At 44.3% G+C, this 18,679-nt stretch overlaps 1 protein-coding gene across 17 annotated transcripts in view; it reads left to right on the top strand.

Moving 5' to 3' along the window:
* Positions 1–18,679, top strand: part of tenm3 (teneurin transmembrane protein 3) — a 4,148,867-nt gene that overhangs the window by 3,157,519 nt on the left and 972,669 nt on the right. The window lies entirely within an intron of this gene.

Genomic DNA, 18,679 nt, shown 5'->3' with positions numbered 1-18,679 from the left:
TTTTGAGTCTTTTGTTGGTTGCTGCCTCTAAGGTGCTGACGCTTCTAAATTTCAGGCAAAGTGTTCAGGTTTCAAAGTTTGATTGAAATGCAATGCACTAATTATTGTCTGAGACAGAGCATGTGCACCCACGAGAAGCCACTTGAGAATATTTTGATTATTCAACGGTCAACAGCACCTTGATACAAAAAGATGAATATCAGCTATTTAACAGCCCAAATATCACACGAACCATTAATCAACAAGGAAAAGGCACCTTGCCATACGCACACAGTACCTTTCCGCTACGGAATATCGGTACAAACACAAAGCTATGACAGCTCATTTGTACAAAGAAAACCAAAACACACTGTATCACCCCTTGCTGGACCTCAACAAAATGGAGGATCCTTGTCGGTCGGTCGTTTTACATATCAGTCACTGTCCATGAGCTTCCATAGTACAGGCCTTCTTATAAAGCCTTATTTCATCGGAACCAAAGCTTGGCATCGAAACCAAAGCTTGGCGTTCAAGATGCAATAAAACAGCCTCGATGTCCAGTATGTTTGACTCGCAGCAACATGGCAGTCAATATACAGCAGCACAATCACAAAAAGTCACCAGCATTCTGCAAAAGCATTTCTTCAACACCTTCATCAAGTTTCTTATTCGGATCAATCCGCCTCTCAAAAGCAGGAATAATCATTACCTGAAAGTCACACTAACATAATAATGATCTTTATTCATGTCACAAGTAGGCTTACATTAACAATGTAATGAGGTTACTGTGAAAATCCCCTCGTCGCCACACTGTGGCACCTGCTCAGATACACTGACATTCAGTGTGTCCAATTTACCCAACAGTCTGTCTTTTGGGACTTGAGGAAGGAAAATGGAGCACCCGAAGGAATCCCACGCAGACATGGGAAGAATGTGCAGAGTCCGCACAGACAGTGACCCAAGCCAGGAATCGAACCAGGGACGCTGGCGCTGTGAAGCAACAGTGCTACCGTGCGCAAAGCACAGCAGAAGAGTTGGAAGAGCACCCCTGTTCCCCTTCTTCAGACTGGTAATAGGCCTTCTTACACCCTCCCATTGCCTATTCCAGGCCACAAAAGCAGAAGAGGAAGCAGCAAATAAACACTACGCCCTGAGGCATTCTGCAGCCAAAGCAGGAGCAAACAGTATCCGCAATCTTCAGCGACTTGAGAATGTTTAGTTTATTAAAAAATCAACAATACCGTTATAACAAAAAGATAAAACTACTTAACAGTCCATATATGACATTAACTATTAACCGACAATGAGAAGGCACCCTGCCATATGCACAGGCACCTTTTCGCTACTGAATATCGGTACAAACACAAAGCTACAACAGTGAATTTATACAACGAAAACTAAACGCACATAAAACATTAAACAATCAACAGTGACAATGAAGTCACCAACATTCGAAGCATCCCTCTGCTCCCTCCCCCTCCTGCAGCCACCAGCAGTAGACTCGAGCAGTAGAAAGTTGCTCGGGGGGGGGGGGGGGGGGGGGGGGGGCGGTAGCGTAACTGAGATACCTTCAATTACGACTCAGGAGAGAAGATTGGTAATTCAAAGGCTTTAATTACCAGAGAACCGGACAGCTGACGAGAAGTGTGCTCACAACATGCTGCCCAGTAAGCATCACCTTATATACAGTTTCCTGGGGGTGGAGCCAGAGGCGGAGTCCCCCAGGGTTCCAAGCCCGGTCTTAAAGGGCCAATGTATTAAAGGCAAAGTACAGTTACAGCAGTTATACCGATACCATTCATCACAGTAACAATACACAGTCATAACAATGCAGAGCATTGCGGAAAAGCAAGAGAACACCCCTTCCCCCTCTCCAGCAATTGGCAGTAGGTTACGGACTCCAGGCCGCAGGAGCAAAAGGGGCTGCAGCAGATAAACACACAGCCTCCATTCATTAAACAGCAAACAGAAAACAGTACAATGTAGTCGATTCGGCACATCAGCCCTCTCCCACACCCCCTCCATCACTGACGGAGCCATCTTACTCCATTCCTTTATATGCAAACCGGACCACAGAAGCAAATGAGTCAGCCGCAGCCAGAAACAGTTTCCAGACACTAAACATAAAATAGTTCACAGTGCAATAAAGGCACCAGCAAACTGCAAAAGCATTTCCTCAATACACTCTGGAAAAGGCGTAGTCAATCTGGCCTTCCACCCCTTCCTCCTCTCCAGCACTGGTAGGGGTCATCTTACTCCCTTCCTTTCCATCCAAACCAGGCCACAGAACCAAATGAGCAAACAAACACACAGCTTACAGTTAGCTACAACAGCATTTGGATCACTCTGCCTCTCACTTCCCCTCTGGCAGCTCCCAGCAACACACTCTCAAAGTCACACCAATAGGTATGGCAGCAGAAGAGTTGATAGAGTACCCTTCCCCTTCTTCAGACTGGTAATAGGCCTGCTTCCATCCTCCCATTGCCTATTCCCAGCAACAGAAGCAGAAGAACAGCAGCAAATAAACACTACAGCTTCAGACAATTCCAGCCAAAGCAGGAGCAAACAGCGTACACAATCTCCAGCCACTTGAGAACATTTTGTTTATTAAAGGATCGACAGTAACAATGATTTGAAACTCAACTACGTAACAGTCCACATATCACACTAACCGTTAAACAACAAGGAAATGCACAGTTCCATAATACAAAGCTATATCAGCTAATTTTCACACAAAAACGCACATGGTATCACCCCTCGCAGGTTCCTCACCAGAAACGGAGGATCAGCCTGTGAATGTGTTGTCATGTCCAGAACCTTGTTGTAGAAATGATCTGACCATCATTATGTTGCTTGTTCCATGTATCAGTGCCATTCTCTGTCCAGGAGTCGCAGATGTGCAGGTCGGCCCACATGGCCCTAATCTCACTGGAACCAAATTCTGGCATCCACATATTCCACTGGCATTCAAGGTGCAGTTGGCTTCCAGCATGTTTAATATGCGGTGACTGCTACTTACATGCAGCACTCACCACACCAGCAACAAACGCATCAGCAATCTGTGAATGCATTTCTTCAACGGCATCATAAGGTGGCCCATTTGGAACAATGTCACGCATCAGGACCCACAGCATCTTCTTGCTTCAATCTGGAATGCCTTCTGGGCCCATGCCCCTGAATCTGATGTGCCAGGCCCTTAGGTATCTTAGAAAAAAATTGTCCTTCTTTCCAGGTCCAGAAAAGGAAGGAAACAGCAGCAGCAGCCTCCAGGCATTTGCAGCCACCAGCAAGAGCAAGCAGAAAACACAACCTGCGGCTGTGAAGTGCTCTCACAACTAACAAAGCCAATTCCTTATTAGCAATAAGGAATTAGCAGCTGCGAAGCTTGAGGCTGCTCACAGTCGATGGGCGTTAAAGTGACCTTCAGCATATAACCACAAAGAGGGCACTGTCCTGGAGGCTTTTGGTCGGACAGACGGGGGCAACAGCAGTAGTTGCCACTGTTATACGTATCCATGATAGTTAAAGATGGCTTGGAGGCCTCACGGATGAAATATCCCTCACTCCCCCTGGCCCAGGGGCAACCCATGACCTGGAAAACTTCAGCACCATACCCACCCCCAGTTCAAGCACAACTACACTGAGGGGTTCCCCCCCCTAGGCCACGTCCCCCCCCCCCCCCCACCCCCCAAGCACTGGGGCAGCAGGTCCAGTGCCATTGAGCTGAATGCCAGAAAATGGTCATGGCTACTCACTGCCTCAGTTCCCTTCAGCAGCCATTGCACCACCTTCACATTTTAAAAAAGTACTAAACGACACCCGCATGATTTCTCGCTGGGGATCCAATAAATTACTGGGAAGCCGTTACATTTGGCCTCAATCTTGCTCATGAGATGGAAATTAATGCGAATTTTGGGATGAATATTGTTCTCACAATGTTTGGGCGAGATCCAGAACATCCATCGAGAGCGGACCGGTTATTTCATCTACGATAATTAAAGCAGGGATTTCCAAGCTGTGGGTCATGACCCCCAGTGGGTTGGGACCTTGAGGTCAGGAGCTCCAGAGTAGCAATGGCGGCCCACACCTCCACCCTATCCCCGTAACCCAGTAACTCCACCTAACCTTTTTTGGACACTAAGGGCAATTTATCATGGCCAATCCGCCTAACCTGCAGATCTTTGGACTACAGGAGGAAACTGGAGCACCCGGAGGAAACTCATGCAGACACAGGGAGAACGTGCAGACTCCGCACAGACAGTGGCCCAAGCCGGCAATCGAACGTGGGATCGAGCTGTGAAGCCACAGTGCTAACCACTGTGATGCCGTGCTGCCCTTTTCTTTGCAGTTGTCACAGTGCATTTTTCAACATTCTCCAATGCTGCAACTTCATTGCAGACTGACCAGAATGTCAAGGGTCTTCTCCAACCATTGCTGTACACTATGTCGTACCTGCACTTAATCTTTTTCCATCCTTGACATCATATCATGACTTTTATCCCAGATGTCTATTAGCTACCGCCGTTGACATTTAGAAAGAGCTGCCACTGATTACTATGTCATGTTCTTATAATGATAAACATCCTTGAGCTTATTTGTTGTACAAGACACACGGTTCCAATCACTCATAAAGGATTGGGTAAACACATTGCGTGTTCATTTGTTGACACTAAACACATGAGAATAGCCTTACATTGTTGTGAAGCTGGGAGCACCAGGAGCTGTGTCTGCTCCACTACTTAAAGCAAAAGTGAAGTTAAAACTGGATCACACAATCATTTCCCTTCTCGAGATGCATACAGAGGTATGCGCACATTCTTTTTGTGTCTTTCCCGTATAAATTAATGAGAGGCTATGAAGTGGACAATAGATACATGTTATCAAATCAGTATCAGCTATGATGTTTTAATCCATTTTTTCAGTCATGTTTATTTCCTGGACAGAACTCATTTCTTTTTTTTAATGTAGAGTACCCAATTTTTAAAAATAAATTTAGAGTACCCAATTCATTTTTTCCAAATAAGGGGCAATTTTAGCATGTTCAATCCACCTACCTTGCATATCTTTGGGTTGTGGGGGCGAAACCCACGCAAACACGGGGAGAATGTGCAAACTCCACACGGACAGTGACCCAGAGCCGGCATTGAACCTGGGACCTCGGCGCCCTGAGGCTGCAGTGCTGCGAATGCGGCACCGTGCTGCACTCTTAAAGGTATACTTAAAGGTGTACTCACCACCGCTTGCACCCCCCACCTCCTCCACAACTGTTCTCCCTCTGGGATCACAGGAAGTATGAGACATTAAATTAGGATCACATCGGGAAGAAGTTTGGGAAGCGTTGAATCAAAACATCACAAGTCCACTCTTGGTGTTAAGAAACAACACAGTATGAATGAAATGCCTGGGAAGGAATATCCAACATTGTTTATTTCAGTATTTGCATGACTTAGTGGTGCCATTGAGCCTGCCGTCATTGGGGAATAGATTTATCTATTAATGCGAGGTATGTTCACCTGTCTGTGGATACATACATATCTCTGCTGCAGCCTGACCTGGCTGGCCTTCTTCCATTGGCCCTTATCTTCCCCTTCAAAACAGCTGAGAGTGTGATTCCCATTGGGAATCTCACCAGTGGCAGTAATAATTACTGGGACAAAATAAAAATGAGAACACTTAACACAAAGGCTTTTATGCGCCAGCAGTGAAACGGAACCAGATAAACAAGGCAAATGGCTTTGAAAGTGCAGAATCAATTTGCTGACTGTGACTTTTACATGAACTGCCGGTTACAGTTGATTTCCTAGCAACCGTAGTGCTCATTATTCATGGGTGCAAGCATCACTGAGCATCCTGCATGCGGCAACTTTGGAAAATGTGCAAGATCATTCAGCAAAATGCTTTTAAAAAACTGCCTTTTCCAACCAGGTGCTTCTTGGCCAATCTTCCTCGCCACTCAAACATTAATCCAATGCACACAGTGGGTAGATGTCTGCCATCGCAAAACTCCACCCACTTGGAACAGTTCAATTCACACCTCTCAGTCATGCAAACCCAATCTTAAATTCTAGGGTGGCATGCTTCTGGAAAAAGATAGCAAAGTATGAACCTAGAGGGGGCCAACTAAACCCCTGGTTCAGTCATCCTTGAGTGAAACCACTTTACCTGTGATGGGCAATCCCGCAAGTTGTGTGTCTTTCCTGTATAAATGAATAAGAGGCTATGAAGTGGACAATAGATACCAGTTCTCAAATCAGTATCAGAACTGTGATGTTTTAATCCATTTTTTCGGTCATGTTTATTTCTTTGACAGAACAAATTTCTTTTTTTTAATTTAGAGAACCCAATTATTATTTTTTTCCAATCAGGGGGCAATTTAGCGTGGCCAATCCACCTAATCTGCACATCTTTGGGTTGTGGGGGTGAAACCCACGCAGACAAGTGGAGAATGTGCAAACTCAACACGGACAGTGACCCGGGACTGGGATTCAAACCCGGGTCCTCAGCACCGTAGTCCCAGTACTAACCACTGCGCCACATGCCACCCCCTATAGAACTCATTTCAAGCCACACTGTATTCCATAGTAATGCTTTAATATAAGACTTATCATTGTTTAATGGCTCGGAAAGAGTGTCGCATAAACCACTGTATTTGGACTTGACATTTTCAAGATACAGACCGATGTACTTTTTTTTGGCTCAAGAAGGGGTTTGAGGGCTATGGAGCCAAGTTGGATAAATCGAGATGAGATACACATCAGCCATACATGATCTGATTTGAGTGGTAGAACAGGCTCGAGGGTATGGATGGTTTACTTTTCTTCCTGTGTTCCGAATGTAAAATATGCGCCTAATTATAAACTGTTCATCATGTCTTTTTTAATAAAGTAAATTCTTATCAGAAACAGCTGCTTGATGCTCAGGGAAACACCTGACCTCAGATTAACATTTAGCAATGGGGCCTCCATTATAACACTTTTGTTTTCATACAACACTGTTACCTTGCGAAAACTGCAGAGCTACAAAGAGCAAAGCTTGGGTGCAATTTATTTAAAAATCTACAGTACAGGTTTGGAAAGCTATGAGATTTCATAATTCAGTGTTTTTGAGTAAATCTCTTTATGCTGATTCCCCATATAACATCACCCAGCTTCCTGTTTCACGCAATGTATCCATTCCTGTGCTATTAGTTTTTCTTTAGCTCAAAATAGCAAACGCAGCCATAAGAAAACTGACCACCAATGTACTTAAAGATTTGGGCCCAGATTTTTACCTGCGAGGTGGGAATCGTGAGTTTGGCCATTTGCTGATTTTGGATTCCACCTCCTCCTCCTCACACTGCTGTACATGATATTTTCATGGTGGGGATGGCATGGAAGGACTGGACGTGAACGCAGGCAGATATGAAGGCCCTCCTCCTTACACAAGGATGTTGGCTCACTTCTGTACGTGAATGTTAGATACCCTAGTCCTCTCCACTCAACACACCCAACACCCACCTGTGCCGCTTGCCCCATTTCCCCCATACCCCATTCCTCCAATATTCCCATTCCCTTTCATAGCCTCCTCATGGCCACTTATCCTTTATCCAACATGGACAAAAATCTTAAGCCCTTCGATATTATTGACAAGTATTTTGGACACTCATAAAATTGTCAAAATAAATAAACAATTATTCAAAAATAGCTCAAAAATCTTGGGTGCTCATAAAACTGTCAATTAAACACTCAGTCTTTCAAATTCCACTTGGCAAAAATAAGCGGTCATAAAATGGCTAAAAATACAAAGAGTAATTCAAAAACCTCTTCAAAAACATAGTCCTAAAAACTGCTCATAAGACTGTTAATTAAAAGAAAGTTTGCAGTCTTCTTTTTTTTTATAATTGTTTTTATTGGGTTTTTGAGCAAAGTATATTTACCGTTATGTATACAGAATAAGGTATATGTTATATAAAAGAGAGGGGCACACACAAACATACCCAAAAAAATAATAATAATGAAGAAGAAATAAAAAATAAAATAAAATAACTGGTAAGGTATTATGCACCAGCTCAACAACAGCAACTCTGTCCAATGGGCAATATTATTTACAACGCATAAGTAGGCATCTGTTTGTGCAGGTGGGGGGTAAACTGGGGAGGTAGATATACATTTGGGTGCCAGAGAAACAATGACAGAGGGCAATACGCGAATGGGTCTGGTGTTGGTGTTGTCACTTGCTACTCCCGGACGGATTTCGTTCCCATTGTCACATCGCGTTCACCTCCGTTTCAGCCGTTCATCCCATCTTTCGCCTGGATTTTCCTTGCTCTCTGTTCCTGTAGATGCCAAGTTTGCTATCGTAGGTTCACAGTCTTCTTGACAACTGTATTAAAAATGTCTGCTGAGCTGGATCTAGTGGATCTGGAGCTCAGCCAAGCATTCATACTGGGATTTCACTGCACATCAGAGTCAACAAGACTTCTAGAGCTGAATATGTTGAAACTTTAAAATAGTGGGACAGATCAACAACTGTTGAAATGCCTCAAAGGCTCAATAAATGGCTGGGCTGTCAATCGAAAAGGTAGCCATCTATTCATTATTTAAAAGGCTATTGATAAGATATTAAATCACAGAGGAAAATTGACATATTCAAATCTTAACCTCCATACTTTTGAAATGAAAATGAAATGAAAATCGCTTATTGTCACGAGTAGGCTTCAATGAAGTTAGTGAAAAGCCTCTAGTCGCCACATTCCGGCGCCTGTCCGGGGAGAGCAATTTATTCACTGATTGTTAGAGAACAGCATCAGAACAGGCTGCCTTCTGTTGTACCCTTGTCTGGCAATGGTGCAAAGGACCAGTACCATTCGAAGAGAAGAATTGGAGAAAATACAAGAGCTCTGATTTTAACTTGGGGAGTTAGATTCAGAATTTATTACAAGGAGGATGGAGGATAAAAGTAGATGAGTGCTGCTCCAGTGGTACAAGGCTTTAGTGAGGCTGAATATGAACATACGGACATAGAAATTTGGAGCAGCAATAGGTCATTTGGCCCCTCAAATCAGCTCTGTCATTCAATAAGTTCTTGGCAGATCTAATTGTGGCCTCAGCTCCACTTTCCCTTGTGCCCCTAATATCCTTTTGACTCCCTTATCAATGAAAAATCAATCTAACTCAGCCTTAAACATATTCAATAGCCCTGCCTCCACTGTTCTCTGAGGAAGAGAGTTCCTTCGACTCTCAATTCTCGAAGAGAAAATAGTTCTACACATCTCCAAGGTAAATGGGAGAATTCATTATTTCTGATCTCTCCCACAAGGGGAAACATTCTTTCAGCATCCAACTTGTCAAACTCCAGGATCTTACATATTTCAGATGACCACTTCATTCCAGGAATCAGTCAAGTGGATCTTCTCCGAACCGCTTCTAATACAATTATGTCCTTTCTTAAATACGGAGACTAAAATTTAATACAGTACTTTACTTCAGATGTGGTCTCACCAACACCCAAACAACTGCAGCAAAACCTCCCGACTGTTATGTTCCATGATCCTGCAAAGAAACATCATCATTCCATTTGCCTTTTTATTTACTTGTTCTACCTGCATGCTAACCTTTTGTGGCTCATGTACCAGGACACCCAAATTCCTCTGTGCCTCAGACTTCTGCAATCTCTCCCTATTTTAATTAAAAGCTGCTTTATTTTCTCCCTGCTAAAATGGGCAAGTTTACATTTTCCCATATTATACTCAATCTGCCAAATTTTTGCCCACTCACTAAGCCTATCTATATCCCTTTGCAGACTCCGATGTCCTCTTCACATATTACTTTCCTATCTTAGTGTGCCATCAGCAAATTTAGCAACCATACATCCGGTCCTGTCATCTGACTCATTAATTGGGCAGCACGGTAGCATTGTAGATAGCACAATTGCTTCACAGCTCCAGGGTCCCAGGTTCGATTCCGGCTTGGATCACTGTCTGTGCGGAGTCTGCACATCCTCCCCGTGTGTGCGTGGGTTTCCCCCGGTGCTCCGGTTTCCTCCCACAGTCCAAAGATGTGCAAGTTAGGTGGATTGGACATGATAAATTGCCCTTAGTGTCCAAAATTGCCCTTAGTGTTGTGTGGGGTTACTGTGTTATGGGGATAGGGTGGAGGTGTTGACCTTGGGTAGGGTGCTCTTTCCAAGAGCCGGTGCAGACTCGATGGGCCAAATGGCCTCCTTCTGCAATGTAAATTCTAATATAGATTCTAAGTCATTGAAGCTCCAGCACTAATCCCTGTGGCACTCCATTAGTTACAACTTGCCAACCTAAAAATTACCCGTTTATGGCTACTCTCTGTTTCCTGTTAGCTAACCAACACTCTAACCATGTTAATATGTTACCCTCTGCACCATGAGCTCTTATTTTGTGAAGTAACCTTTAAATTTACACCTTGGTGGGATTCTCCGGTCCAATCCATGGCGGGACCCATTGCAAATGAGAACGGGAAATGGGGCCTTCCAGCCAAAACTCCATTCACTTTCAGCGACACCAATCCCAGCAGTGATTGAGGGCTGTAGATTTTGGCCCAGGTTAAGTGCCTTCTGGAAATCTAAGTACAAAACATCCACAGCTTTTCCTTTAGTCACGTTGCCTTTCACAAAACCATGTTGACGCTGCATGATTGCATCGAGATTTTCAAAGTGCCCTGCTGTAACCTCCTCAATAATAGATTCCACCATTTTCCCTATGACATGTTAAGTTTTTTTTACCTCAAAACAAATTATTGACACATAATTTACCCAATTAACATCCCAAAAAAGCTGATTTTAAATTAACAGTTAAACAGTTCTAAAATAATAAAGAAAGGTCTTTGAGATTACATTCCCATCTACTTCTAAACTTTCAATTTAGCTAAATCCATACACACAGATCAAATACCACTGAATAATACAGTCAAACCTCAGTGACTTACAGATCTATGCACAAAGTCCTTGGGAGAGAAACTTTCAGGCGTCAGTCTGCGAAACACACCTTTGCGCAGAAACCACAGCAGAACGCTACAAATGAAACTAAAAACAACAGACACAGGGGAGGGCTGAAAACGAAACTAAAAAAGGACTCAGTCCTTCCCATGAGTGACATGACAGCCTGCCTCGCCCAATTGTTTTTTTCCAATTTTTTAGGGGCAATTTAGCATGGCCAATCCACCCACCCTGTACATCCTCTGGTCCTGGGGATGAAACCCACGGAATCGCGTTAGGGGACCACGGTAGCACAGCAGTCAGCACAGTCACTCCACAGCTCCAGGGTCCCAAAATCGACTCCCGCCTGGGTCACTGTCCGCACGGAGCCCACATCCACCTCCCCCCCCCCCCCCCCCCCCCCCCCCCCCTCCCCGCCGTGACTGCGTGGGTCTCCTCCGGATGCTCCGGTTTCCTCCCACAGTCCAAAAATTTGCAGGTTAGGTGGATTGGCCACACCAAACCGCTCCTCGTGTCCAAAAAGGTTGGGTTGGGTGGGGCTACTGGGTTATGGGGATAGGGTGGGTGGATGGGCTTGGGGAGGGTGCTCTTTTCAAGGGCCGGTGCAGACTCGATGGGTCTTCTGCACTGTAAATTCTGTGATACTCCATGAACACGGGGAGAATGTGCAAACTCCACACGGACAGTGACCCAGAGCCGGGATCGAACCTGGGACCTCAGCCCCGTGAGGCAGCAATGCTAACCACTGCACCACCGTGCTGCCCTCTGTGACATATGTTAAGTTAGGTGACCTGTAGTTGCCTGCTTTCATTCCCCCTCTAATACTCGACTGAGGAATTACGTTCACTATTTTCCAACCTGATTAGACCTTTCCAGATTCTTGGGAATTTTGGAAAATTAAACCAAGGTACCTATTGTGCCAGCAGCCACTTCTTTTAAGACTCTCAGATTAAGTCCACCAGGAGCTGGGGACTTGTCAGCTTTTCGTTCTAATAATTTTCTCAGCATTCTTTCACTGGTGATTGTAATTTTTTCAAGATCATTCCTCCATTTCACCTAATGTTGCACACTTATTTCAAGGAGGTTATTTGTACTCCCTTCTGTGAAGACAGAAGAAAATATCTGTTCAATTCACTTGCCATTTTCTTATTTCTGTTATTAACTCCCCAGACTCACTCTGCAGACGACCAATGTTCATTTTATTTGCTTTTTTTCCTTTTTAAATGCCTGTAGAAATTCTTACTGTCTGTTTTTATATTTCTCGCTAGCTTTCTCACATACTCTAACTTCTCGCTCCTGATTTGTTTCGCCATTTTTTGTGTCCTGCCCAATCTTCTAGGAATTATAAGCTTTTTCTTTGAATTTGATATTAACTTTTTTCTTAGTTAGCCACAGATAGACTCATAGAATTTACAGTGCAGAAGGTGGCCATTCGCCCCCATCGAGTCTGCACGGTCCCTGGAAAAGAGCACCCCACTTAAGCTCACGCCTCCATCCTATCCCCGTAACCCAGTGTCCCCAACTGGCCTTTTGGACACCAAGGGGCAATTTAACATGGCCAATCTACCTAACCTGCACATCTTTGGATTGTGGGAGGAAGCCAGAGCACCAAGTTGAAACCCATGCGGACACTGGGAGAACATGCAAACTCTACACAGATAGTTACCCGAAGCTGGAATTGAACCCGGATCCCTGAAGCTGTGAGGCAGCAGTGCTAACCACTGTGCTACCGTGCCGCCCCTTCCCCTAGTGCAGGCTTGTCCTGCATTTTCTCTTGGGGGACCACATTTGCATACTTTTCTTAACCAAGGAGCTGATAAACAAATTTCGGAAGATAATGTTCAGCACAACAATAACCTGAATTACAATTAAAAAATTGAGGTTTTAAAAAAGAAACAATTGCTGACCAAAAATAACGCAATGACATATAATGAACTGTTTAGTTGAGAAAGATGAAACAATGACCAGAATATTGGAGGGTCAGTGTATATGTGTGGGTGCCCATGTTGGTGCGTGGGTGGTGAGCATGAGTGAGAAAACTGAGACGGGGCATAAAGAAGATGCATAGTAACCCTCATCCACTCACCATTCCCCACCGCACCCCCCCACCCCCCGTCCCACCACCCCCCACACACACACATACTCGGTCACTCAATCCTACACACTCACTCACTCACCCCCACCCAGTCACCCACTCACTAAAGACATCCACTCACTCACTCTCATACACACACACATAGTTACTCACTCCCACTTTCACTCACTCACACAGACTCACATGCACTCACCCACTTGCCCATTTGGTTAATCACACACACACACACACACATACCCAATCATTCAATCTTTGCCACATACCCACTTAATCACCGTCTCCTCCCTAGGCCCGTCAAAATGACAAAACTTCAACCTTCCAGAGCCCAATTCGACTTGCCCCTCACTGGCCCATATGGCCCCCTGGGCCCCAGCACCGGAAGTTTGGCCTGACGGTTCCAGCCCTGTCCAGGTTTGGCCCCCAGGCTCAAGCCCTGAAGCAGTTTGGTCCCTCCAGGATCCAGCTCTGATGCAATGTGGACCCCCATGCTCCCGCCCTGGTGGAGTTTTGCCACCCTAGGCTCCAGCCTTGTCACAACCCTGACACAATGTGGACCCCCAGGCTCCAACCTCAACAGATCTTCGCTTCTCTCACACACAAGCCTTCAGCTCACTGATCACAGCTCCACCAAACAGAGCTTGATTCTTACTCGTTTTCTACTGATATGTTCACTAGTTAGCCTATGAACAGCAAACGCAGATGAGAAACAACCTCAGACTGGAAGAGCAGCTCCAAGCAGAAATCTGCAATGAACCTCAGCTGGCTGATAGGAATTTTGAAAACTACCTAGGGGACCACGTGGGGGACTTCGCAGGCCACATTTGACCCATGGGCTGAACCTTGACAAACCTGCCCTCGAGTCTTACTTTTTCACTGGACTGCACCTATGCTGAGTGCTATGAAATGTCTCCTTAAATATCTGCCACTGCATCTCTATTTTGACTTAGCTCTGAACATAATTTTACAGTTTAGTCACCTCTGTCTTCACACCCTCATAATTGCCATTATCTGTGTTCAAAACACTTGTCTTAGACCCACTTTTCATTCCCTCGAACGATCATGTTATGATCACTGCTACCGAGGGGTGCCTTTAATATGAGGTAATTAATTAATCCTGTCTTGTTGCACATTACCAAATCTGGAAAGTCAGTTCCCTGGTTTGCTCTGGCATATGTTGCTCTAGAAACGGTCCTGAAACATTCATATTTTAGGCTACCTTTGCCAATTTAATTAATCTAATCTACGTGTAGATTAAAACCACCCAAGATTTTCGACGTAGCTTTCTCAGCTTCTGGAATACTGTCTACAGTTTTGTTTTCCTTACTCAAAAAAGAATGTGATTGCTCTAAAGCAGTTCAGAGAATGTTCACTCAACTGATTCGTGGGTTGAAGAGGGTTAGCTTCTGAGGAAGGGTTGAGCATGTTTGGCCTATAACTATTGGAGTTTATAAGAATGAGAGATGAACGTATTGAGATGTACAGGATCCTGAAGGGACTTGACAGAATAGATGCTGAAAGGATGTTTCCCCTTGTGGGGTCTTGAATGTTGAAAATTAGAAGTCTCCCATTTAAGAATGAGGTGAGTAGAATTCTTTCCTTCAGAAGGCCATTGGTCCACCCCAGAGGAAAGTGAAGATGTTGTTAAATCAAGGCTGAGTTAAATATAATTTTGACCGACAAGAAAATTAAGGGTAATGGGCGGGTAGGCAGTAAAGTGGAGTTGAGGCCACAATCAGGAGCAGTCATTGATTGATTGATTGATTGATTGATTGTCACATGTACCGAAGTACAGTGAAAAGTATTTTTCTGCGGCCAAGGGAACGTGCACAGTATGTACACAGTACTCAAAAAGAATAATTGACAAAGTATATCAACAAATAGAGATTGGTTACAATGCAGAACTAGGGGCCAAACAAAGCAAATACATGAGCAAGAGCAGCATCGGGCGTCGTGAATAGTGTTCTTACAGGGAACAGATCAGTCCGAGGGGGAGTCATCGAGGAATGTAGCAGCTGTGGGGAAGAAGCTGTTCTTATGTCTGGATGTGCGGGTCTTCAGACTTCTGTACTTTCTGCCTGATGGAAGGGTCTGGAAGAAGGCAATGCCTGGGTGGGAGGGTTTTATGGTCTTATTGAATGGCAGAGCAGGGTCGAGGCACCGCATGGCATATTCCTCCTTTTTCTTATCTTCCTCACAGAACATTATTAGGAATTTGTTGTTAAGTCAGGATGTGAATTACAGCAATGTAGAAATTGATTGAATCAAATGGTGGAGCAGGCTGAAGATGGCTAAAATGAAATGAAATGAAAATCACTTATTGTCACAGAAGTTACTGTGAAAAGCCCCTAGTCGCCACATTCCGGCACCTGTTCAGGGAGGCTGCTGGCCTGCCTCGGTCTGCTTTCAAAATGAGTGATTTAGCCCTGTGCTAAACAGTCCCTCCTACCCCTGTCATTAATTATTGTAATCTTGTGGTTGGATGGGAGCCAAAGTGGGTGACAAACTGCCCTTACCTCAGCGGCATGACACCTGGCAAGATTGAACTCTTCTTCCTCACATGCATAGCTTGAATTAGGCTCCATCCCAAAACTAGCAGAAGATTGCTGGAGCACTTTATCGGAAGAGGGTTTTGGAGGACTTCATGATTGGGGCATGTGAGAGGGATGTTCAAAGGCAGGAGAGCCTAAACTTCCTCTGTGTTGCCCACTCCTGTGGTAAAAACATTTTTCAGAAACCCCCCTTTGGGCCTCTTCTGACCCCAGCTGCTCTCTGCAGGGAAGACGATGGTGTCTTTCCCGCCCATGCTGAAAATAGTAGACGGGCCTGATGACATTCTCAAAGTCTAATCTGCATATTTAAAGACATCCCCCCCCCCCTCCCCCTCCCCCACACGCCCATTCTCTCCTGTCTGCTTAGCAAAGCAGGTTAAGATTGGAATCTGTAGGAGAGATATTTAACTCTGCCAACACTTTCCCCTGAGCGGCCACCTTGAAATTCATTCCTAAAATATCATGTTTGCTTGATGGTTCGACATGAATTCTTCAAAAGAAACGATTATGCTTTGTGAATCAATCCAGTTTCGGAGGAACGCTGGTTTATGTAGCCTTCTACGGCTTCAGTGGTTTGTCAGAATGTCCTGTCAATTTCATGCCACTTTCATGCATCCCAGATGAAGCCAATTATCCCCGATACATTTTGGTTGAGTCAGAAATTGGGCGGCTGGTTTAAATAAAAAAAAAATTTAAATCAGAAGAAAATGTCCAAATATTGCAACAATATAAACAAAGCATGGAGGTACCTTTGCTGCATTCTCTGTTTCGACAGACTGGCCACAGTCTGAGAACAGTAAGATGAGACCTTGACTCATGATAAGAGTCGTCATGTTACAATATATGTGCCAGACCTTTCAGAAATTGGAATTTTAGGAAAAAAGTGAGAAATTAAATTGACATGAACTCGGATGTAATTCAAGTACCATATTCATACATTAACGGCTCTAAGTTTAGAATCAGGAGATATTATGACATATTCTCTGTTATTTTTATATGGGACATATTTAGCTTCATTTCTATGTTATGTTGTCATTTAAATGACAGCTGCTTTGTTGAGCTTCACAGAAGCATGGCTAATAGTCAGTGGCATCGCTCCCAACCTGCACTTTGAATTTTTGCTGGCAATTTAGGTACAGAACGAGTGGGGGGGTTTTTATCTCTCAAATTCCTCAGAGGTGTTTGAACAATTAGACATTTTTTTTCCTTTCCCAGCACTTGAAGCTCACTCAGAGCCAAGATGGGGGGGGGGGGGGGTTGTTGGAGAATGGTGGGGGGGGGAGAAAAAGTTTTGAACAATCCCCTCCCTCAGCCACAACAAAGGGGCCTCTCTTCGTCAATCCCCATGTGCATAGTTTGAATTGTGTCCCCCGAGTGAATTACATTTCTCCATAGAGCCTTGAATGGTCTGTTTAGCTTGTGTGAAATTATTGAGCAATTGCATGCTTTCTCTATGCAGATAATGCCACACGAAGAAAGCGGAGTTTTGATCTGGTGGGGATAATGCAGACTTGGATATGAATTCATTGGTGAAAGTAAAGCTGTCTTCTATGATAACTTCATCGCAGCATGAAGTCAGGCGCAGGAGAAAACCAGGAGGGGATTAAAAAATGACACAGTCAGAGCAGCATTCAGATCCCCACTGTGCTCATTGCCGCTGCCTTTCGCTGAAATTCTGAACTGTTATGGCATTGTGTGTCATTCTCTGTCAGAGAAAAGGCTTGGCAGGACATTCTTTCTTACTGGTGGGATAAATTCTGGTTCACAATTAAAACCAGCTCCAGCTTTATTTTCCAAGCCTCTGAATGTTATGGAAACAAAGTTACACCTGTATCAAACACATTTCTTTTACACTGCCTCACTGTCGGTGTGGGAATTAAATGAAATTAAAATCGCTTATTGTCACAAATAGGCTTCAAATGAAGTTACTGTGAAAAGCCCCTAGTCGCCACATTCCAGTGCCTGTTTGGGGATGCTGGTACGGGAATTGAACCGTGCTGCTGGCCTGCCTTGGTCTGCTTTAAAAGCCAGCGATTTAGCTCTGTGCTGAACCAGACTTTTCAGAAATAGGAATTTTGGTGGTTAATTTCTCAGCTGATCAATCTGTGGATTGTTAGTGTTAGGGAATTGGATATTTCCATACTGTTCTCATCCTGTTGTGAGTACCAGATGTGATATATATCAATTGTTACCAGGCTCCTACAAGAGCCTCAACATGGTCATCTAATCAGTATCTGAGCCACAGAACAATTTACTTAGCAACAGGAGTCGCCAATTCAGGGCCTTGAGCCTGTTCTGCCATTCAGTTACAGACCCCCAACTCGATTTACTCTGCCTTTGTTTCATATCCCTTGATGCCCTTACCTAACTACAATATATCAGTTACATCGGGGCTGGTTTATAGCTGGCTTGTAATGCAGAAGGCAGCAGCACGGGTTCAATTCCCTTACCGACCTCCCCGAACAGGCACCGGAATGTGGCGACTAGGGGCTTTTCACAGTAACTTCATTGAAGCCTACTTGTGACAAGAAGAGATTATTATTATTATGATTGGTCTTTAAATTATCAATTGAACAGAGCTTGAAATTTTCAGTTCATATAACTTCCTCGACACAGAAATCACGGTGTAAAAAAATAAGTAAAATGAATAAAGTGTGTTTGGAGAAGTGATAGAAATTAATCCTCAAGACCACTTTTGGTCATTTTATCTTCTGGAACTTGAAGAAAAAGGCCAGGTTTTATGACAAGCTGTTGTGGAATTCAATCTTGCGACCTCTGCAGTCTAGTCTGTCACCACAACCACGACATGGTTATAGGCCATCTTTTTTCTCATGTGCGCTTCTCTGACTAGGCCAGCCTTTGTTGCCCAGCCCTAACTTCCCTTGAGACGTTTGTGGTAAACTGCCTTCAAATTTCAGTGTTGCTGAAATCCATGCAGTGTAGGTACCCCCACAGTGCTGTTAGGGAGGGTATTCCAGGACTTTGACCCAGCAACAGTGAAGAAACGGTGATATAGTTCCAAGTCAGGATGGTGAGTAGCTTGGAGGGCAGTTTCCAGGTGGAGTTGCCAGGTATCTGCTGCCCTTCCCCTTCTAGATGGCAGAGGTCA

The sequence above is a fragment of the Scyliorhinus canicula genome, chromosome 8 (assembly GCF_902713615.1).
Source record: "Scyliorhinus canicula chromosome 8, sScyCan1.1, whole genome shotgun sequence".
NCBI lineage: Eukaryota > Metazoa > Chordata > Chondrichthyes > Carcharhiniformes > Scyliorhinidae > Scyliorhinus > Scyliorhinus canicula.
Note: the sequence above shows the minus strand (reverse complement) of the source record. Positions and strands in the feature narration are given on the sequence as shown.